The 24,642-nt window shown below is 34.4% G+C and overlaps 1 long non-coding RNA gene across 1 annotated transcript in view; it reads right to left on the minus strand.

Moving 5' to 3' along the window:
- LOC141563580 (uncharacterized) overlaps window positions 1-24,642 on the minus strand; it is a 247,753-nt gene that overhangs the window by 137,356 nt on the left and 85,755 nt on the right. The window contains exons 2-3 of the long non-coding RNA XR_012488460.1: window positions 22,404-22,516; window positions 18,267-18,365 (exon numbers count right to left, since the gene is read on the minus strand). This is a non-coding gene — a long non-coding RNA (uncharacterized LOC141563580). The remainder of the gene's footprint in view (window positions 1-18,266; window positions 18,366-22,403; window positions 22,517-24,642) is intronic.

Below are 24,642 nucleotides of genomic sequence, written 5' to 3' on the forward strand. Positions count from 1 at the left end.
AACAAAAAAACAAATAAAATACTTTGGTACACATGCAGTTTCTATGTTTCTTTCTCTGGATGTGGATAACACTTTCCATCCCAAGTGTATTAGAATTGCCTTGAATCACTACATTGATGTGAAGAGCCAAGTCCATCACAATTGATAATCCCTGTTATCACTGTGTACAATGTTCTCTTGGTTCTGCTCATTTTGCTTAGCAGCAGCTCATTTAAGTTTTTTCCAAGTTTTTCTTATAGAACAATAACATTACATTAAAATTAATATATCATAACTTAATCAGCTATTTCCTAACAGATGGACATAGATAGATCTTTTAAGGAGGCAAATTTAGTATTGAAGTATTGAAGCTAAGACAAACAGAGTTCCTAATAATTAGAACTTTCTCAAGGTGGAAATGACTACCTGGAGTTTTGACAGGTTCTCTATCCCCTGCTAGAGGTCTTCAAGTACAAACACACAAAATGTAGAAGAGAGTTTTTTTTTTTTTTTCATGTATGAGTTGAGTTAGTTACAAAGGTCCCTCCAACTCTGAGACTGTGTGATTATTGTGAGACAGAAAACACCAATTTATGCCAGTGCTGGAAACCACTATGCCATGCTCTGTTTTGCTCATGTAGACCTTTTTTTTTTTTTCTTCCTAAGGCAATTGGGATTAAATGACTTGCCCAGGGTCACACAGCTAAAAAGTGTTAAGTGTCTAAATTTGAACTGAGGTCCTCCTGACTCCAGGAAAAGTAATCTATTCACTACACCAACTAGCTGCCTCCTGTAGGCCTATTCTTTGCAGTTAGGTGATGAAATGAGAATAATAACACCTTTCCTCCTGGGGTTGTTGTAAGTAAGTATAAAATGAAATAATTTTTATTTCATTTTTGCTCACAAACATTCTGAAATTAGTTATTATTTGGTGACTTTGGTGTAAATCATCTGGAGCAGGAATTCTTAATCTGGGATCTATGACTTTGTGTTTTAAAAAATTGATAACTAAGTCAATATAATTTCTATATAAGATATTACAATTAATTTTATTTCATGTATTAAAAACATTATTTTGAGAGTTAAATAAACTGCAAAGGAGTCTATGACATAAAAAGTTAAGAACTTCTGACCCAAAGTGAATTTCTAACTGTCTTAAATTTAGAAGCTAAAGAGTCTTACTAGACCTTAGGTGTTGCCAAGACAGAAAAACCTTGGTATCCAAAACAAGGAGTTTGATCACATTGGAGTAGAGGTATCAAGTACCATATACCCTAGATATCTAATCTTGGAATTTGAGTCAGGCAGGCAGCAGAAGGCAGGTGCCAAAGGCCCTGATTGGTATCATAAACACAGTCACTGAAGGAGTCAAGCATAGGAAAATCAAGCAAAGCAGGAAGGAACAGACGAGTACCAAAGGCAAAAATAAACCCCATCTTCTCTTCCTTTCAAAACACCTTGACCTCACTTCCCCACATATTTTCCTCTTCTTTTCCTTTAATTACTGATAATGAGATGTTTTTTTTCTTGCCAAAACCAATCCCTCTATGGTACCCTTGATCCTATCACCTTCCATATATACAAAATCCTTATTAAATCCTTTTCTTCCTTATGCATCTCAAACACTGACTTCAACATGGAGCTCTGCCTGTTCTCCCCAGCTGTTAGTGTGCTATTTTTTAAACTACTTTATGTTTATTCTATATGTATTCTACAAGGTACCTATTGTCCCATTTTATAGATGGTAAGTTCCTTGGGAGCAGGAATTGTTCAATTCTGTTTTTATATCCCCAGCATCTAACTTAGCACCTGGTCCATATTAGATGATTAATGAATGTTTATTGATTCATTAATAGGTTCAGACTGAAATTATATAAAGACCAACAATTCATAGGTTTGAGATTAACAATCCGGACTAAGAAAGTTTGAGAAGGAAGGAAAAGCAACTCAGACAGCATGTCTGGTTAACAAAAGATTAGAATCCAAACATCACAAAAAATAGACACTGTAACTGAGCCAGATGACTTTTGAGATAGTGGCTTCTTATATAATTTCTACTCAGTGCCAGAAATTTTGGGCAGAGCTCTTTAATCCACAGATAGAGACAAGTAGCTACATCTAGCAGGAGGAAGCCAGGAAATAATTGGAAAAGGGAATTATAAAATTGTTGCATTTACTGAAATTAGTAAATCAGAAATATAGGAAAATATGAAAAAATGCAGAAGAGAAACAATTCATTTATAGCACTTTTCTCTCCTTCAATTCATAGAAGTCTTGAAATAAGTACATTCTCTATTTCCCGTTCCTTTATGAACAATGTTTCTCTTATGTAACAAAGTCATATTTTTTTTCACCCATCTCTTTTTTTCTTTATTGTTCTAGGATATTTTCCCTCTTCTTCTGTATGACCAAGTTTCAGAATATGTTTTATCTGCTTCTACCATTGACCAACTGGCCATTTGTAAATGCAGAAATCCAAACATTAACAACTTTTCGTCCTTATTCTACTTCTCCACTATATACACCAGTTCAAATATTACCCATGACCTCCTTACAGACTGTAATGGATGAGTAAGGATTGAATAGAAACAATGACTTTAGTGTATTTGACATTTTGAATGAAATTGTAAGGCTTTTTTATTTCAAACAATAAAATTGAGTTACTATTTATGGCAGTGTCAGTAAACAATAAAATGAAATATTTTTCTCTTAAATCTAAAAAATTACTAACAATCCACAATCTAATATATAGCATTTGCTGTAAAACTTTCAAAACTGAATGGAATATATTTCAGTTCCCAGGTACATGTTGAAAAATATTTAGAAAATATTTGTTTGGTTTAGTTTCTTTCTGTCCCAATTTTTGCCTCCATTTCCTCTAAATGTAAGCAAGTAAACAAAATTTGTCAAACTTTTTTGTAAAGGGCTGAAACTCTGAATAGGTGCACTTGAATCAGACAACTGAGAACTTAAGGCTAATCAACTATTGGGCAATGACTCTATTAGCATATGTTTGGAATTGCTCTTTTCACAGTTAATGCTGGCTCAATGTTTGGAGTTAAGAGAATTGTAGGCAAGAATTAGAGGGTGAGGTGAGGGAGGTGAGAGAACTTCACTTTGTGGCAGGACCAGGAAAAGAGAAGTTGGTGGTGATTCTCATGGCAATTTGGTTGTCTCCTTCACTTCACCCCCTAAAGGCAAGGACTTTTACTTATCCTGACTCCAGCTGTTCCTGAGTCCTCCAGGGAGCTAGCCCAGACTTTACATTTTGGCACCTAACATATGAACCAAGTACCCTAATTTCACTAAAGAAGTCCCCAGTAAACAGGAAAAAGAGTAAGTATTTTAGTAGACAAACAGAGAACGTACTTTGTTAAGAGCTAAATTAGTAACTCTCATTTTCTAGCTGACACGGGGCAGATATTAGGAAAATATTCTCCCCCACCCCCAAGCTCACCCCAAAGGAGATCTACAGGAAGCATACTAAGACTGATAAAGAGACAAGGTTTAATTGTAACTTGGGAGCAGATTGAAGGACTTGTGGATACATTAGAAATACATCCCCTTGGTTCTTCAGGGAAGAAGAAATAGAGGCAGATAATTGGAAACTTGCAGGAGATCAACTGTGTGAATATTATAATGATCATGGTCCTGATTCAATTTCCAAAAAAACATTCTATATATACAACATAATACAATTGTCTTTAAAGAATCCCACAAGTTATAAAAAAAGAAAAGTTTTCTGAACAGACAGATGAGGAAGTGTGAGGAAAAAGAGGAAAACAAAGGGCAGATTAATGGCAATATTGCCAGAGGGCATGAGGACTTAAGTGAACTTGAAGGGCCAGGTGATTCTCACTCTCACAGCCTAGCTTCAAGGCTGCCTACGCCAAAGCAGGTCATTGACACTTCCCCATCAACTTTACCTTCCAGGATGGAGGGAGGAGGAAGAGTGGGAGGGGCAGTGATACCATCGGCACCTCCTTCCCAGCAATCACTCCCTCCTATGACTAGATTGCCAAAGGCAGTACTTAAAGCCATAGAAGAAAGGCAGAATACAGCTGATTTGCAAATAGAAATGTATCCTGTGATTCAACAGTTTAACTCTTCAGGTCTAGAAATTCTCAAAGACCTGAAAAAGGCTTGCACTCTTTATGGGGTTACATCGGCTTATGTTAAGATGTTATTACAGAATTTGGCTTATGAAGTCTTAACCACTAGTGACTGGACATCCATAGCAAGGACATGTTTAGAATCTGGACAAAACTTGTGGCTTTCTGAATATAGTGAGCTCTGTAGGATATAAGCCCAAAGAAATAGAAATAGAAGTGGAGTTAATACTCCAATCACCTATGACCAATTAACAGGTGTAGGTTCTTATGCAGACATTTCAGTTCAGATTAATTCCCCCAAAGCAGCATATGAGCATATTGCTTTTGCTGCTATCAAAGCATGGGTTTTTATCCCAGGTAAACAGGACAAAGGAGAGGCCTTCACAAAAATAGCACAAGGGGCAAATGAACCCTTTGCTGATTTTGTGGGTTGTTTGAAGATAGCTATCATACAAACTATTGGTGAAAATGCAGTAACAGACATTCTGATAAGGCAACTTGCTAAAGAAAATGCTAATGAGGTTTGTGAAAGAATTATACTAGGACTACACAAGGATGCTCCTTTAGAGGAGATCATAAGACTCAGTGCCACAGTGGGTACAGATACCTTTTATAGCCAGGCTATGATGCAGACTTTCCTAGATCTAAACATGGGAAGACAGGGCCCCTTTTGGCAAGGGACTTCCAGAGAGACTCATCAATGCTTTCAATGCAGTAAAGTAGGATACCTGAAAGCTCACTGTTGGCATAGAGACAGAGTGAGAAAACAAGGTGGGAGAACAAGACCCAATACCCCATGCCCAAAATACAACAGAGGCTTCCGTTGGGCATCCAAATATAGACAGATTCAGGGAAATGGGATGAGGGGCCCAGCCCCAGTGCCCAAAACAAAAATTACTTGGGGCATGATGGCAGCTGATGCTATACCCAGAGGGCCTTTAGAAGTTCAATACCAAGACATAAACAATCAGCCAGAAAGCAACCTGATGGGAGAAAGGAATTAAAATTGAGGAGAATAGAGAGTTGTATGCATCTGGGAATACTGAGATATCCTCTAGAGAGGTGAAATATGTTTGTCTCCAGCCTATGTATTGTCTCCAGGCACAGTAGGCTTGACCATTTCACCTCCTGAGAATACTTACAAAAACAGTGTTCATCCATCCACTGATGTGGAAAACTGGAGAATGTATAGAGAATGTGTAGATGTGGAGAATGTGGATAATATTCCAGTCACTAATATAGGTAGACAATGTGTGACTTATCAACCAGGAGAAATAATAGCATCAGGTTTACTAATATAGACTCCTAATAAGCAATCTAGTGATAGTTGCCCAGATTCTGACTTCAACAGAATTCAGGAATATTCTAAACTACAGCAGTTATAGCTGACCAACCTATGCTTATCATTTATATCATACATTAGAAGGATTGGTAGACATAGATGCAGATCATACAGTCATTATAGGTGCCAACTAGCCCAGTCACTGGACAAAACTAAGGCAGACACATATCTATGTCTGGTGTAGGAGGATCAATAGCAGCTGAAGTTAGTGCAACCCCTTTGAGATGGACTTTTGAAGGCAAAACAGAAGTTTTTACTCCTTTTATAGTTGAAAAAATCCCCATAAATCTGTGGAGAAGAGACATTTTACAACAGTTGGGATTACAAATGAATACTTCAGTTTTTTAGGCAGGACTGCTGTTGAAGGCTGGCCAACACTTTCACCTGTTCCTATCCAATGGAAAACTGATGCACCAGTGTGGATAGAACAGTGGCCCTTAGCCAAAGATAAAATTCAAGCCTGATTAGATATAGTACAGGAGCAATTTGACCAAGAACACTTACAACCTTCTCTAAGTCCTTTGAATTCCCCAATATTTATTAGAAGAAAGAAATCTGGAAAATGTAGGATGTTTACTGAACTGAGAAAAGATGGAAACTATGGGAACTCCTTAGCCTGGACTTCCATCTCCTACTCAGTTGCCTAGAGAATGGCCTCTTTGGGTTATAGACATTAAGGATTGTTTCTATCTATCGCTCTAGATAAAGAGGATATGAAAAGATTTGCCTTTTCAGCGCCCAGTGTTCTTAGCTGAGCCTTATACAAGATATGAATGGACAGTTTTGCCACAGGGAATGCAAAACAGCCATACTATGTGTCAAATATATGTTGCTGCTGCTCTTACTCCAGTAAGAAAACTATTTCCTAAATTACATTACATGGATGATATATTGGGGTGCGTACCTGAGGAACAAATATTAGAAACATATCTACAAAACACCATAGAAACACCAAGGAACTACAAATTGCATGTAGCTCCAGAAAAATTCAGACATGCTCCTTTTCAATATCTAGGATATGAAGTATACCCTAAGGTAGTTACAATATAAAAACTTTCCTTAAGAATAGAGAAGCTAAAAACCTTAAATGACTTTCAGAAATTAATAGGAGATATCCAATGGATGTATCCAATGTTAGTCTTGACTACTTATCAATTGCAACCACTGTATGACATTTTAAGGGGAGACAGTGCTTTAAACTTGCCACGCCAGCTTACAAAAGAAGCTCAAGAGGCTTTGAGAGAAGTTGAATTGGCTTTATCCAATGTGGTTGAAAGAGTCACTCAAAAACCCTTGGAAATAATCAGTTTTTGCTACAAAAGAGGCACCCACAGCAGTCCTTCATCAAGGAGACAGTGTGATAGAATGGATGAACCTCCCAGCACAACCAGAACAAAGCCTTACTCCTTACCCAATGCTTGTGACTAGAATTTTACTAAATGCCATAAAGTGAGCAGTACAATTATCTGGGATAAGACCTGATAATATATGTACCTTTTATACCAATGCCCCAATTAATGTGTGATGTGAAACCATTCCAGAATAGCCAATTTTATTGTCCACAGCTCCAAATTTTAAACATGGGTCTCCATTAATGATAACCAGACTATTACATAATTGGCAATGGTTTCTTGAAAAGGTTTCTAATGTTCCTGTTAAAGGACCATCTATCTTTACAGATGCATCCAAACATAATATTTGTGCTATATACTCTTGTGACTTACCTATAAAGAGAGTAGTCAGAACTCCTTTTCAGTTCACTCATCAGAATGAATTGTATGCAATCATTATACCTCTTACTTATTATCCAGGAGACATAAATATAATATCTCATCCAGCCTATTCAGTAGGTGTAGTACAAAGAATTGTCATAGCCCAAATAAAATTTGTAGCTTCCAATATATATATATCAGCTTTTCAAGGAACTTCAAGAGCAAGTTTTATATCTTGCATGTCCACTATCATAGTGGACTTCCAGGTCCTATTTTTTGATGGTCCTATTTTCAATTCACAAGCAGATAGCCTTCTAACCATGTTGGCCAATACTCTTTTATTTCAAGAAGCCCAAGAATCTTATTTTAAATATCATCAGGCTGCTCAAGTTTTATGTTTTCAACTTGGGATAACAAAAGAAGACGCTAGGAGGATAGTAAAAGCCTGTCCAGCTTGCCTTCCTTTCTACGCTTTTACACTCCCTCCAGGGAAGAGACCTTGTGGTTTGAGACCTAATGACATTTGGCAAATAGATATGATCCATTATAAATGTTTTGGTCTTCTGTCTTTCATCCATGTTGTGATAGATATCTTTTTCAGAATTTACTTTTGCAATACCAGCAGCAAAAGAGATAGCCCGAGTGGTCACTGAATTCCTTATACAAGCATTTGCAATTATGGGTATGCCACAAGTAATAAAAACAGATAATGGACCTGCATATACTTCTAAACATTTTGTACACTTTTGTGCACAGCATAAGATTTTACACATCACTGGAATGCCCTTTACTCCTCAAGGACAGGCAATTGTAGAGAGGAGAAACAGACATTAAGACACTCCTCCAAAAACAAAAGAAAGGAGGAGCCACAGGTAACTATAAGGAACTTCTCAATTTAGCTCTTTATACTATTAACTTCTTGATTTTTGAAAAAGATGCACTGGCTCAGGCAGACAGGTTTTATAACCCACTGGAAGGGCAGTGTCCAGTGCAAGCAGATCCACTATCTTTAGATAATCACCAGGTGATGTGGAGAGATCCAGAAGGTGGTGAATGGAAGGGACAAGAAAGATTAACTGCTTGGGGCAGAGGGTTTGCTTGTATCTCCACAGATGAAGTAGGAATCAGATGGATGCCAATGAGCTGTATTCATATTGTCCATTGGAGAGAGATGGAGTAGACCCTTGAAACAAAGGAGAAGACCCAAGAAACATTGGGTGGTTCCATTGCTGACTGTGCCCACCACCACTGAAAGAGCCTGGCAGTTATGGTGATTGACTCATGGACATCAAAAATTGTTGGACTTCAGAACTCTCAGGAATCGTTGAATTCTCTGAGACATTATAAGACTATTGCAGGATTTCAAAATCTGGAAGAATCAATGGATTTCCTAACACATAAAAACACATGAAGTTGCAAGACTTCAAAAACTTGCGGGGATCATTGGATTCCCTGACACGTGTAGTAATGGATAATAGATTGGTTTTGGACAATCTCTTGGCTGCCGCAGGAGGCATATGTGTGATTGTTATCTACATACCTTCCTAGGACTTCTGGAAATCTTTTACAACAACATATTGATTTATGTTGTTTGTTATATCATTACTTGCATGTATAATTCATGTTTGTTATACCACATTGAGCCTGCATTGGCTGTGGGAATAGTCATCACTGCTAGCCTGTGCTTTATTGCTATGTCCTTGTGTAATACCTCTCATGCTGATGGATTTGTAGTAAGACCCTCAGGCCTAGAAACCCACTAACTATATCTGGATTGACTCCCCACTTTCCTTTGGTGTTTTTCATCTCTCTTCCTGAGAGGTCAAGGAGGTTGTGATCATCTCCTTTTTAGTGCTTTCACCTCCCTTCCTGAGAAGTCAGGGAGGTTGTGATCATCTCCTTTTTTGGGGTTCTCACCTCCCCAAGAAGTCAGGGATGGCATGACCATCTGTGTTCTAAAACAAAAGAAAGCAGGAGATGTAAAGGGCTGAAACTTTGAATGGTTGCATTTGAATCAGACAAATGAACACTTAAGGCTAATTACCTATTGGACAATGACTCTATTAGCATGTTTGGAATTGTTCTTCTCACAGTTAATTCTCAATGTTAGGGGTTAAGAGAATTATAGGTAAGGATTAGAGGGGGGGGTGTGAGAGAGGTGAGAGAACTTTACTTTGCAGCAGGACCAGGAGAAGAGAAGTTGGTTGCAAGCCTTGTGGCAGTTTGTCTGTTTCCTTAACTTTTCCCCCTAAAGCCCAAAGACTTTTTTTTTTACTTATCCTGATTCCAGCTGTTCCTGAGGCCTCCAGGGAGCTAGCCTGAACTTTATACTTTTTTTTTTTTTTTTTTTTTTAAGTAAATCATCATTAAGACATCTAAGAATGTCATATATATTTTTTAGGTGTTGGTCATTATCTACTGGGCTCTTTCCTCCTCTCATTCAAGGATTATGTTTTTCAGAAGAACCATTTTTGTAAAGCAAGGAAAAATTGAGCAATTGTTTCTGCCACCCTTAACCCACTAGATGAAATTAGAGAATGTTAAGAACAAATGATAGAAAAAATGCAAGAGAGAGCAACAATGGAAATGGATCTTAAAATATATATTTCCTTACTTCTTTGAGAGAAGGAAATAAGTTCTTCAATCACATCATGAAATTTGAGTTATTAACATTGGTTGATCACATAAGGAAGTTAATTGAAGCACTTTATTTTGCCACTATTTCCCTCTCCTCACACATACTTTTCAACTCTCTTTTTATGTTATCTTCCCACATTAAAATGTAAACTCCTTATAAAACTGCATATATCCTTTAAACCAGACATACTACTGCTAGATCTATATTCTAAAGACATCAAAAAAGGATGACGCAGTGGAAAGGGGCTATTTGTTCAAAAATATTTATGGTAAATTTTTAAATGGTAGCTAAGAATAAGAAATCAAAAAGATGCTCATCAGTTGGGGAATGGTTAAACAAGTTGTGATGCATAACCATGATTGGATATTATTGTGTTAAAAGAAATAGCAAGCAGGATGATTTCAGAAAAACCTGGAAAGACTTACATGAACTGATGCAAACTGAAGTGAATAAATAAGAAAAATGTTGTATATAATAACAGCAATATGGTACATTGAAGAATTATGGATGAGTTAGCTATTTTTAGCAATACAATGATGCAAGACAATCCCAAAGGATTAATTATGAGGTATATTATGAGCCTCAAGAGAAATAAATGATATTGCTTGAATACAAACTAAAGCATGGTATTTTCACTTTCTTTTATTGGAATCTTCTTATGTAAAATGACTAATATGGAAGGGTTTTACATATGCTTATTGATACATTTATCTGGTCAATTATTATATTCACTATTTTCTCTAGTTCAAATCATTTAACCCCTCTGAGACTCAGTTTTTTATATGAAAAATAAGTATAAAAATATCCATAGTATCCATTATGCCATTATTAAGAGATTAAAATCAAAACAAAGTATTCACAATATTATGGAAACTTTGAAACATTTTAAAATTATACCTGTTGTTATTAAATAATTTTACAAATCACATATATCCTACTCCACTCCAGGATTAAGTCTATAGGTTAAGCAGGGTGCAAATAAAAAGTCTTTGACAAAAAATTGTTGCTACAGGCAAATAGCTATATAATAGGCTGTGCACACAACAAATCTATATTATCTGTATTCACTGTCAAAACATTTTTAACATATTGATCCATGCTAAAATATGACCTTTTAACTTTTTTTTTTTATGAATTGAGTTCATTTAATGAAGTTAATTAATTTAATTAATCAAATGAACTTAGTTGTGTTTCTCACAACTTCCTTTATTGTAACATTAGGTATAACATGTCCTTAGGATATGGACCGTAAAGTTCTGTAAGTTGTCAATGTATTAACTTTGAATTTTAAATATAAATCACATAAAATGGGGGTGTCATATAACAGGTAAAGTTTTGGACTCAAAATCAGAAAGACCTGAAGTGAAAAAGTCTATCTCAGAATTTTGGACATTTGCATTGACTGAATCTCATGCATGCATGAAATGCTCTGCCTCCTTACCATTGCTTTTAGCTTTCCTGACTTCCTTCGAACACTTAAATTACCATATTCTTCAGGTCTTTCCTGGACTCCTCCACAGCTAGAACCCTTTCCTCTACATTTATTTGCTAATTTTTATGAATGTATCTTTTATGTACTTGTTTACTTAAATATCATATCCTACACTAGAATATAAGTTGAGGGAAGGCTGAGGTTGTTTTTACCATTTTTTTTGTCTGAATATGTGTCCCCAAATTTAGCATAGTGTCAATCATCATGTAGTATTTTTAAATATTTCTGAATTGATTGATCATATTACTATAAGCATATAAATCTAAGCACATTGTATTTAATAATCCTGATAAATTCAAACTATTTAATCAACAATAATTCACTTTGTTCTTTAAAAATGGTATTTATTGGTTTTTAACAACATAATATATATATTTATATGTGTAATATATATATTTATATATACATATATATATATATCTGTTCCATATGACATGATTAAAGTCATTTCTTCTAGTGAAGCAACTATATTGAGTATGAAAACATATCTGACAGAAAAAAAAACACAAAAAAAAACTATGTTTTCAAAATTTAGTGCAGGGTCTTTGCCAAAAATATATCCAGAGAGTTGCATGTCTATAACCTTTGTTCAACCTTAATGTTCCCTGAAGCTGATGAAAGACATTTCCATTAAGAAACAAAAATATTCAACTAGTCATACATGACAAGAACTTTTAAAGTTTTCCCAATTTATGGTTAGCAAACATATGCTTTCCAACTATGGCTACTGATGAAATAAAGTTATGGAAAATGAGTTACAGATAATGTCACTTGTAAATGTTGTTCAACTGAAGTTCTAGTTTAATATTTAATCTTCAGAAATGACTGATAAAGAGGGCAAACAGCCAGGCTGGGCTAGAGTAGTAGGGGCAGATATTCCAGCATAATTTTAATTCAAGGTCTTTCTATCTGTAACTATCTTTTATTTATAACAAAGCAATATGGCTTCATTTATTACCAAGGCATATACATCTACATTAGAATAAACTGTCTGTCATAGTACCCTCGATCTGATTGGAGTTTAATCAGTTTTCTTATTGATTGATAGCCTAACTTAAAAAAAAAAAAAAAAAAAAAGACAAGAACTAACTGTAGTTAATCCTAACTATAGACCTAACTGTAGAGATTCTGTAATAAACAAAAAATAAAGATTTTTTTTTTATGAAAGCAAGGATTTCAAAAAAAAAAGGGAATTGTGGAATGATGAAACTATATTTGACAATGAAGGTCAAAACCTTCTTTAAAATTCACCATTTTAGAGAGTTACCCAAGATGGAGAGGTTAAGTGACTCAGCCATGTATTGTACTGCCAGTATGTATAAAAGTCAAAGTTTGAACCTACATCTTTTTGCCTCTAGGACAAGCTCTTTGATCACTACATCATGCTGTTTTTTACCAATTGAAATTACATGCAAATTGATAAATGATTTCTGGGGTATCATTCATTCACTCAACAGATGCTTATTTGGACAGCTTCTCTGGGCCATGCATTATACCTTAATGCTTGTGGATGGCTAAAATGGTCCCTAGGTTCACATAATTTTGTCTATATTTCAAATACTCCCAAACCAGTACCCAGCTGTTGCTGTATTTTTTAAATGTCTGTTTGTTTGTTTTAATTTGTTTTTGTTTGTATAATGGATTGTATCTGGACTCAGAATTTGATTGTTAGGTGAAGGACAAAATTGGGGCCATGATTCAAAGAAGTTAAGTCTGATGACCTATGATATACAGGTAATCACACAATTTCCATGATTTCTTTTTTTGTGCTACATTCTTGGATTTGGAGAAAATGAGAGAAGGGGAGGAAGAAAGTAGGGAAAGAGAACAAAGTAAGGCAGGAAGAATGTTTAGCCATTAGGAAGAATTTCTAGAATAATGACCACATCTTTCATTTGTTCCCTAGAGCAATACTGGCAGTAGAAGTGGTTCCCCTTTTCAACATTAAAGACTTATTTATAATGTATCAATATGTCTTCTTTAATATTAAAAATGGGAAAAGGCATCAAACTAGCACCATGTGAAGCATTTGGAAATCATATACACAATTTTCCTTTACTCCTTAGAAGGGAACTGAATAAAAATTCCATTTTCTATTGTGATAATCCTTGTATATTTAGAACCATGAATAATTAAAAAAGATTGTCAGGAATAAAAAACTCAGAAATATAATCTCAAGTAATGCATATTCCTGAGAGAAAATATTAATTAAAACTTTAGAATTTACATAGTACTTCCTTTCCAGAGGATTTTGTTGCTCCCATTCCATTTAAAGAAGAAGAAGAAGCTTTTGAAAATGTCTTTTACATCATTTTAAGGAATGAAATATTGTGGTTAAGTGAGTGCAACACTCTAAGATGAAGCAACTGGGAATTTTTTTTAACATTCTAATCATTACTGGGAAAATTTAATTTTAGTATTTATGGTATGAATATATGGTGAATGTCAATGGCAACTAAAACAATTTTTTCATCAATGTTAACTCAGAGCCTGGAACATAGTAAGCATTTAGTATATGTCTGATGCTTTTCCTTGGCCTATATTAGTGTTAAAGAAGACCACAAATATATCGCACCATAACTTGCAGTGAAGGGGATAAAAATAACAGGAAACACAGAGAAGAGAGGATTACTCTATTCCTATTTTATCTTTTATTTTTCTATTAAAATAAACTATCTAAATATAGGGAAGTTAGGAATGAAGATGGGTAATAGGAAACTTAAATTCAATATAAGTGAGAAATGGTTAAAAATTAGGTCTTAATGAAATTAAGACAAAGATGATGAAAGATTTCAAAATCATGCTCCATACAAATATCAGTTTTAAGAGTTAGGTAGATTTACAAGGAAAGCAATGACATGATGGCTATTTTATTGTATTTAAAAGACAATAATTTGGAAGATATATGTAACTTTATTCAGTTTAGGAGAGAAGCAGGGTATTAATATTGGGAGTGGAAGCTATAATTCCTTTCTGATAACTTTCATTTCCATACCTGCACCATTATGGCTTATTCTGTCCCATCAGCATAACATTCCTCTTCCAGTTTTAATCCAAAACCAATAGGGGCTGGGGACAGACAGTCCCCTTTTCTGTATTGCTCACCGGGCAACTTTATCACAACTCCTTCCATACTATTTTTTAAAATCTCAATTGAAAATTTTCCTAGTTATATTCCTACCATTAGTATCTTCAGTATGAGAAGGAAAATAGAAAATAAATGTTAAAAAAATCTTATAATTTCACACTTCAGAATTTGAGGTATGATGCTATTATTGATTTGTTTGTTTTTGAGTAAAAATATCTCAGATCTATTTAGTCTAATTAGAAGATAAATATTTAAAATGAGCAATCTCAAAGGGAATTAAAATAAACAAGATTATTCTGTTATACTATTATATAGCTAAGGAAGTAGGGAGGAAACTTTTGGTAATTAAAGATTGCCAGAGTTTTTGAGCATTGATCATCCTATGTTTTAATTTTAAAAGTTTAATTACAATTTTTATATAATTTTAACACATGTATTGGAGACATCTTATGGGGAAAAAACTTAAGATGTCATTTGACATTATTGAATTAATTATTTTCATGGTTTACCAAGACAAATAAGGTAAAATCTATTATTCCTTGCATCTTTCACTTAATTAATTGATTTTAAAGATGATATCTGCTATGGAATATCATTTTCAAACCCTATCAGTTTGTCTAATTTCATTAAAAATATTCTTGAAATGTGTAAGGATTATTGTGATGACATTTCAATCAAACTAATTACAAGGGGGGGAAATAGATAAAGTAAAGCTACACTCCAGATTATGATATGCTGTTAGGCAATCCAGAAACATCAACTATGAATCTGTATATTTTGTAAAAATATTACAAATTGACAAAGAACTGGGCCAAGAACCTAATAAGAGGCAGAGGAGTGGGCTTGATTCCATTTGGGAAAGTACCCCAGTGTTCTTAATGACCATAAGCTGAAGCAAAGATCCATCTTTTTAACATCATAATGCTGCCTAACTCCAGATCATGGAACATTATGGTCTCTAAATAATTAAAGTTTGGAGTCACCCAAAGGACAATGGAGAGGTGAATGGTGGGTATGAATAGGCTACAAGGATTTCCAGATGTGTACATTTTCAGCCCTCAGTAACTTAAATGCTCTCCAATAAGCTTCCAAGCTAAAGGACATCCTGGAAGTCATCATTTCTGTTAGAAAGCATTTCAAAGATATGGAAGGAAAAGCTTTGCTCAGAAAAGGGGCCTTAGAAGTTCCTTTATTTTTCATTTCATTTCATCATGAAATGGCCTTTTGATTCCAGTTCTTTGACATGATTTTTTGCATATTACTTATTCTCATTCGTTTTAAGCCACATTTATTAAATAATGCCTATTATGTCAAAAACATTGTGATATATACTAGAAATAGACAATTCTTATTCTTGAGTAGGTTGCAACTTTATATAAGGAGATTCAATTACATTCAAGTAAATGTAATATACAGTAGAATATAAGGCCAAAGGAAAAAACTCTATAAAGTCCTGTAAGATAGAATTTCTTAAGGTTTCTTAACCTAGAGTACATAGATCCATAGATAGATTACAATGACTCCATGAACTTGGATGGGGAAAAACATGTCTTGATTTCAGTATTATTGGTTTCCTTTACAACTCTGCTTTTCAGAGTAGTATAAAAGTAAAACTCTGTTTTAAGAGGTCCTTGACACTAAAAAAAGGTCATTAATATTAAAAAAGAATCCTTTTGCTAAGAAGATTTGAATACTTTTAGCCATGGAAAATTAGTAAGCCTTCCTCATGGAGGTTACACCTGAGCTGGACCTTGAATTTAAGGGTTTTAATAGGTGAGGGTGATGAGAAAGTGCTTTTTTATTATTTTATTTTTTGCTTAAACAATTGGGGTTAAGTGACTTGCACAAGGTCACACAGCTAGGAAGTATTAAGTGTCTTGGCCCAGATTTGAACTCCAGTCCTCCTGACCAGAGCTGGTTCTCTATCCACTGTGCCACCTAGCTGCCCTTGAAAAAGTGCTTTTTAAACATAAAATGTAGCTAATTGTTAATGAATCAAGAGGTATGGGTTTTGGTATTGGTTCTGCCATTATCTGTGACTTATTTGTCACTTTGCTTCTTGAAGATCTACTCTCTTCATATCTAAAACAAAGGGTATCTGTATGGACCTCCAATGAGAAAATGACTTTTCACATCTCATCCAGCTCTAAATCTATTATGATCTTTAAAAAGAAAAAAAGACATAATTTGATCATATTTTAAAATTTAGTTAATGGTAAAAAGAATTTTTTTAAGTTTAGTGAGATTGTTTTGTTTTGTTTTGTTTTTTTATTTTTGTTTTGTTTTGTTTTTCAGCTTTTAATTTAAAAGGCAGCCATCATTTTACTTCATTATACCCCTAAGGGAAACTATGCCCTTGTATTTTAAAGATTCTGTCCGGTTTTTCCAACTGACTGATTTAGAAAATGGGTTGCAATTTATAGGGAGTCTACAATCACCATTTTTTTCAGGGTTGCACAAATGCTTTAATCAAGAAACCATCTTGGCTCCCCTCCTAAACTATGACTGGCAAAGGCTTGTAAATAGCAAAGCAGCAATAGTAAGAAATCATAAAAGTTAGAACCTGACAAACAAATAGTTAGCACACACTCATGCAGACTTAGAGAGAGAAGATATCTCTGAGTTTGTTTACAAAAAGGAAAGGAAGCCTTAATTTGAGGTGATTTGAAAGTCTCAAAAGACCATATTATTTACATAATAGCTGTGTTAAAAATAAAGGTCACTGGAAGCAAACATTGACTTTCACTGCAATTCTTTAGAAGGAAAGTGGGCTGGTTTCATTCATATGACACCTTAAACCTGAGCCCCAATTTTTATTGAAAATGTAAATAGAAAACAGCTGATTGGACATTTGGAAAGTCATTACTTAGATGAATTCCTAAAAAGAATTTGTATGCTGAAACAATTACATAAACAATTCAGTGTTCTTTGTGTGGATATTTGTATACATATAGACTTTCACTTGAACTTCTATTTACAGATACAGGAAAAATAAATTTTACATGTATGGTATATATATGCACATAGTCTTTCACATTTAAACCAACTTTTGTCCTATTAAGCTGGCTCTATGATACAGTATGGATAGAGCCCTGGACGTGGTATCAAGAGGATCTGATTTGAAATCTGGCCTCAAACAGTTACTAACTGTGTGACCCTGGGCAAGTCACTTGACCCTGTTTATCTCAATTTCACTATCTGAAAACTGAGCTAGAGAAGGACATGATAAACCATTCCAATATTTTTTACCAGAAATTCCAAATGGAGTCATAAAGAGTAGGACATCATTGAAATGATTGAACAAAAACATGCAATATAATATCCTCATTGTTAATATTAAAAATAGTCTATCAAATTCACTTTTATGATACAGCAAAGGTGACTGAGTTACAGATATAATAATACTCACAAACCTGAGCAGTAAAAAAATCTTCACAATTCTCATAAGGATACATTATAATCATTATCTTATATCATAATTTTTAATATTCCTGACTACCATCATTCCCATTGGCTTGTACAGAATCTAATAAAAAGGGGCAGCTAAGTGGAACACTAGATAAAGCACTAGCCCTGAAGTTAGAAGGACCTGAGTTCAAATCTGTTGTCAGACACTTATCACTTCCTACTTGTGTGACCCTGGGCACTTAAGTCACAACCCCAATTGCCACTTCAAAAAAAAAAAAAGTCTAATAAAAAAGTGACCTGAATCAAAATAATTTCATATTCCAATAAAAAAGTCAGTTTCCTGGGTGGTCTTTTAGTATAGATATGCATACATCTTAAATTTTCTAATAATAAATGGTATAGATTACAATAGTCCTCAAAATTTTTAAATAGGGGGCCAGTTCACTGTCCCTCAGACTGTTGGAGAGCTGGACTATAGTAAAAACAAAAACTCACACTCTGTCTCTGCCCCTCAGCCCATTTGCCATAACCAGGCAGGCCGCATAAACGTCCTCAGCCCGCTGCATCTGGCCCGCAAGACGTATTTGAGAACCCCTAGTATAGAACAGTGAATGATTAAGAGACAAATTAAGATTTTGGTACATTCCTAGTCTTTAGGAATGTCATTTTAAGTCATCAGTGAACCATTAATTTCATCCAGTACTCTCTAAAGCAAAACTCAGGATCTTGATAAGAGAACAAAGAAATGTAACCAAGGATTGAGGAAGGAGTGGTGGAATGAAAAATGAATTGAAAATCCTGAGTTCTGGAATTATAAAATAATTGATTTTATAGAGATCTTAGAGGTCTTTGGATGAGGAAACTAAACCTCAGTGAATTTAAGAGACTTGTTAAGTCACCCAGGTAATAAATCATTTTGTCTGGATTTGAAGCAAAGTCCTATGACCCAGGGTTGGAGTTCATTCCACTACAGAATCCTGACTGCCATTCTTTTATTCATTCATTGTATAAAGCCTCAGACAAGTCATTTTGACTCTTTAGGTCTTTCTCTTCATGTGAAAAATTAGAGGGTTGTACCAGAATGAACCTGAGGTTCTTTGAAGTTTTAATATTCTATAATTGTCAGATGAACAGACAGCTCTGTCAGTCTGATAGCACACTAGGCCTGGAATTAAAAAGACCTGCATTCACAACTCAGACACAACTCTGTGATTCTGGAAAAAGCACAACTTCTGACTCATTTTTGTCACCTGCAAAATGAGGATTTTAGCGACGATCTCACAAGATTGTTGTAAGCACCAGCTGAAGTAATATTTGTAAAACACATAACACTGTACCTGACATATAGTCGGCACTTAATGCTTATTTCCTTCTTGTGAGATAATGGCTGACATTTTGGCCTCCTTTTTTACAGTGTCATTATTTTATTTGGAAATACTATCATTGCACCTTTAATTCATTTTTCCCCCTTCCTCTTCTTCCTCTTTTAACATATTCCCACCCATCTTAGTTATCCTGAGCTATCATTGAAATTTCCACTTTCTTCAGTGATTTCATTGCCTGTCTTATAGTCTTTCCTTCCTAAATCTTTTCCTCACAAAAGTGTACTACAACATAAATTTTGCTGCTTACTCCTAAGTTCCTTGCTCTAGTTATTCAATCATCATGAAGCACTTCTCAATCCCACTTAACTACATTTAGAAGTAATAACTTTGATGGTAACATCATCTGTGAAGACCGAGTTAGCACCCTGGATAATGTAGAATCAGCTAGAGTTAGGATAAACAAAAGTCCTTTGGATTTATTCTTGGTCTTAGGGGTAGAAGTGAATTGGATTGATGCAGGATCAGCACAACCTCTCCTCCCTTTTTTTCTCCTGCCCAAGGTGATTCTGTCTTACTTACTCCACCCCCTCATCCTTCCCACAATTCTCTGTATATACCAAAAGATTGAACCAGCACAAAATAGTGGGAAGGGCCTTTTTCCAATATGCTAATAGAGTATTGTCCAATCGTTAATTAGCTTTAAGTGCTAGGTTGTCTGACCTCAGTGCATCAACTCAGAGTTTCAGCCCTTTACAATCATCCACAAATATCCTATTTCCATGTCATGAACTCTGAGATTTCTTTGAATAATCTCTCATATTTTCCTGTGCATTATGATCAGTAGCCCTAATATTTCTCCTCACTATGATCTCCATTCACTTTACTTTTCATTTTTCCAGACTAGGATCCCTGCAAAGGCTGTTCCTCCCTTTCTCATTTTGAACTATTGGTGAAACAGTTCAACTATATACTTGCTAATACTCTCAAATGTCTTGCCCCATTTTTGCCAAATCCCAATCCTAGATTATTCTAATATAAGATCTTCTTGCCTCATATTAATATGCTATTGAAGTGACAAAAAAACACAGATACCATGCTGATAGAGTTTACAACAAATTTATATTATCTAAGCTCCACTAGCTTCTTGCAACAAGGCAATCATTCTACTCCTTCATAAACAATGCCCTATCTCAGTCTCTAAAGAAATATTCTAATTCTTCTCTTTCCTCAAGTCTCCTACAACAGACAATTTCTCAGCTTTCTTTGAAGATGATCTTTTTGGATGTTGTACTGGAAAAAAATGAGGCCATTTGTCAAAAAAAAATCTCCATCTTCCTTATCTTCTCATCATTCAGACATCTTCTCCCAATATTTATTTAATCCTTCATTTCTGCTCCAAATAAAGAATACTATTTTCTCCTTCCTGATGTCTACCCCTGTACATGCATCTTTGATCTCTTTCATCAGGTCTTTTCTAGTCAATTGTTCCTATTACCACTAGTATTTTATCTCTCTTTTTTTCAGTCTTTCTCTTCTTCCTTCCCTGTTACCTAATGGCAAATTCATGTGTTTTTCATCTTAAAAGTACCCTCTGTTAATCTAAATAAGCTTACTACCTATCACATTATATTTCTCCCTAAACTTTGAGATATGTGAAGTGCCTTCACTTTCTTCCCTCTTATTCTCTGTTAAACCTTCTGTAATTTGACATATGAACCACTTTATTCAATTGAAACTTCTTTCCCCAAAGTTCAAAATGATTCCTTATTTCTCAAATCTAATGGATCTTTTCCCACTTTTCATCATTTTTACTTTTTCTAAAGCATTTGATATTATTAATTGTCTTCTTCTACATACACTCCCTTCTCTAGATTTTCAAGACATTGTTAATTTTAATGCTCTTATCTGGCAGATTATTATTTCTTAGTCTTCTTTGCTTAGTTCTTTATTTAAGTAACAGTAGGTCTAATAGTGAGTAAACTCCAATAATTTATCCTAGGCTCTCTTCTACTTATTTGATGTGATGATGTGATTCAGCTCACATAGGTTTAATTATAATCTATAGGTAAGATTCCCAGACCCATATATCCATTCACATTCTCTCTCCTGATTTTCTCATAAAACCTATTGTATTTTTTTTTAACTCAAACTAGATGTCCAATTGGCATCTCTAACTCAACATGTCAAAAAAGAATTCATTATTCCACCAAAAATTCTTTTGAATTTTCTTGTTTCTATGGAAAGTAAAACTGGAAAGCCAGTTACCCGGTCTTATTACCTTGGTATTTTTGACATCTCATTCTCCCTTACTCAGGATGTCTTATTTTGTTGTTAAATCTTGTTATTTGTTATTCTCTGAAGAGTATCTTATGTATATGCTCATTTCTTTTTGCACTGCCACCATTTTAGTTTTGACCATCTTCATCTCATACCTGCACTATTACAATGACCTTTCAGTTTGTTTTTGCCTTTAATTTCTAAGCTATCTATTCTAACAATCTATACTCTATTCCATCAATATTTTCCACTCAGGGGAGATCTCAACCTTGCACTATCAGAATTAGATAAATCAAACCAGAAAATAAATAAGAAAGAAGTCAAAGAGATAAATAGAATGCTAGAAAAGTTTGATATGATAGATCTTTGGTGAAAGCTAAATGGAGACAGAAAGGAATATACTTTCTTCTCAGCAGTTCATGGACCCTATACAAAAATTGATCATATACTAGGGCATAAAAACCTCAAAATCAAATGCAGTAAGGCAGAAATAGTAAATGCATCCTTTTTAGACCACAATGCAATCAAAATTACATTTAATAAAAAGCCAGGGGAAAATAGACCAAAAAATAATTGGAAACTAAATAATCTTATACTAAAGAATGATTGGGTAAAACAGCAAATCATAGACATAATTAATAACTTCACCCAAGAAAATGACAATAATGACACATCATACCAAAATGTGTGGGATACAGTCCAAAGCAGTAATAAGGGGAAGTTTTATATCTCTACAGGCCTACTTGCATAAAATAGAGAAAGAGAGGGCCAACGAATTGGGCTTACAGCTAAAATTACTAGAAAAGGAACAAATTAAAAACCTCCATACAAACACAAAACTTGAAATTTAAAAAATAAAAGGTGAGATTAATAAAATTGAAAGTAAAAAAACTATTGAATTAATTAATAAAACTAAGAGTTGGTTCTATGAAAAAACCAACAAAATAGACAAACCCTTAGTAAACCTGATTTAAAAAAGGAAAGAGAAAAAGCAAATTGTTAGTCTTGAAAATGAAAAGGGAGAACTCACCACTGATGAAGAGGAAATTAGAACAATACTTAGGAGCTACTTTGCTCAACTTTATGCCAATCAATTCGATGACTTAAATGAAATGGATGACTTCCTCCAAAAATATAGGCTTCCTAGATTAACAGAGGAGGAGATAAATTGCTTAAATAGTCCCATCTCAGAAAAAGAAATAGACCAAGCTATTAACCAACTTCCTAAGAAAAAGTCCCCAGGACCAGATGGATTTACAGGTGAATTCTACCAAACATTTAAAGAACAAGTAACTCCAATGCTATATAAACTATTTGAAAAAATAGGGATTGAAGGAGTCCTACCAAATTCCTTTTATGACACAGACGTGGTACTGATACCTAAACCAGGTAGGTCTAAAACTGAGAAAGAAAACTATAGACCAATTTCCTTAATGAACATTGATGCTAAAATCTTAAATAAGATATTAGCAAAAAGACTTCAGAAATCATTCCCAGGATAATACACTATGACCAAGTGGGATTTATACCAGGAATGCAGGGCTGGTTTAATATTAAGAAAACTATTAGTATAATTGACCATATTAATAATCAAATTAATAAAAACCATATGATCATCTCAATAGATGCAGAAAAACCATTTGATAAAATCCAACATCCATTCCTACTAAAAATGCTTGAGAGTATAAGAATAAATGGACTATTCCTTAAAATAATAACGAGCATATAGTTAAAACTGTCAGTAAACATCATATGTAATGGCGATAAACTAGAACTTTTCCCTGTAAGATCAGGAGTGAAACAAGGTTGCCCACTATCACCATTACTATTCAATATAGTACTAGAAAGGCCAGCCTCGGCAATAAGAGCCGAGAAAGAGATTCAAGGAATTAGAGTAGGAAATGAGGAAATCAAACTATCACTCTTTGCAGATGACATGATGATATACTTAGAGAACCCCAAAGACTCTGCTAAAAAGCTATTAGAAATAAAATTCAGAATTTTAGCAAAGTCACAGGATACAAAATAAATCCACATAAATCCTCAGCATTTTTATACATTACCAACACAATCAAACAGCAAAAGATACAAAGAGAAATTCCATTCAGAATAACTGTTGATAGTATAAAATATTTGGGAATAGATCTACCAAAGGAGAGTCAGGAATTATATGAGCAAAATTACAAAACACTTGCCACAAAAATAAAGTCAGATTTAAATAATTGGAAAGACATTCAGTGCTTTTGGATAGGCCAAGCGAATATAATTAAGATGACAATACTCCCTAAACTAATCTATTTATTTAGTGCTATACCACTCAGACTCCCAAGAAACTATTTTAATGACCTAGACAAAATAACAACAGAATTCATATGGAACAACAAAAGGTCGAGAATTTCAAGGGAAGTAATGAAAAAAAAATTAAATGAAGGTGGTCTAGCTGTACCTGATCTAGAACTGTATTATAAAGCAACAGTCACCAAAACCATTTGGTATTGACTAAGAAATAGACTAGTTGATCAGTGGCAGAGGTTAGGTTCACAGGGCAAGATAGTGAATAAAAATAGCAATCTAGTATTTGACAAACCGAAAGATCCCAAATTTTGGGATAAGAATTCATTATTTGACAAAAAACTGCTGGGAAAACTGGAAATGAGTATGGCAGAAACTAGGCATGGACCCACATTTAACACCACATACTAAGGTAAGATCAAAATGGGTCCAAGATTTAGGCATAAAGAACAAAATCATAAATAAATTGGAGGAACATGGGATGGTTTACCTCTTGGACTTGTGCAGGAGGAAGGAGTTTGTGACCAAAGAAGAACTAGAGATCATTATTGATCACAAAATAGAAATTTTTGATTATATTAAGTTAAAAAGCTTTTATACAAACAAAATAATGCAGACAAGATTAGAAGGGAAGTAACAAATTGGGAAAACATTTTTACAGTTAAAGATTCTGATAAAGGCCTCATCTCCAAAATATACAGAGAATTGACTTTAATTTATAAGAAATCAAGCCATTCTCCAATTGATAAATGGTCAAAGGATATGAATAGACAATTTTCAGATGATGAAACTGAAACTATTTCCACTCATATGAAAGAGTATTCCAAATCACTACTGATGAGAGAAATGCAAATTAAGAGAACTCTGAGATACCACTACACACCTTTCAGATTGGCTAAGATGACAGGAACAAATAACGATGAATGCTGGAGGGGGCTGTGGGAAAACTGGGACACTGATGCATTGTTGGTGGAGTT

This window comes from Sminthopsis crassicaudata, chromosome 3 (assembly GCF_048593235.1).
Source record: "Sminthopsis crassicaudata isolate SCR6 chromosome 3, ASM4859323v1, whole genome shotgun sequence".
In the NCBI taxonomy this organism is placed as follows: domain Eukaryota; kingdom Metazoa; phylum Chordata; class Mammalia; order Dasyuromorphia; family Dasyuridae; genus Sminthopsis; species Sminthopsis crassicaudata.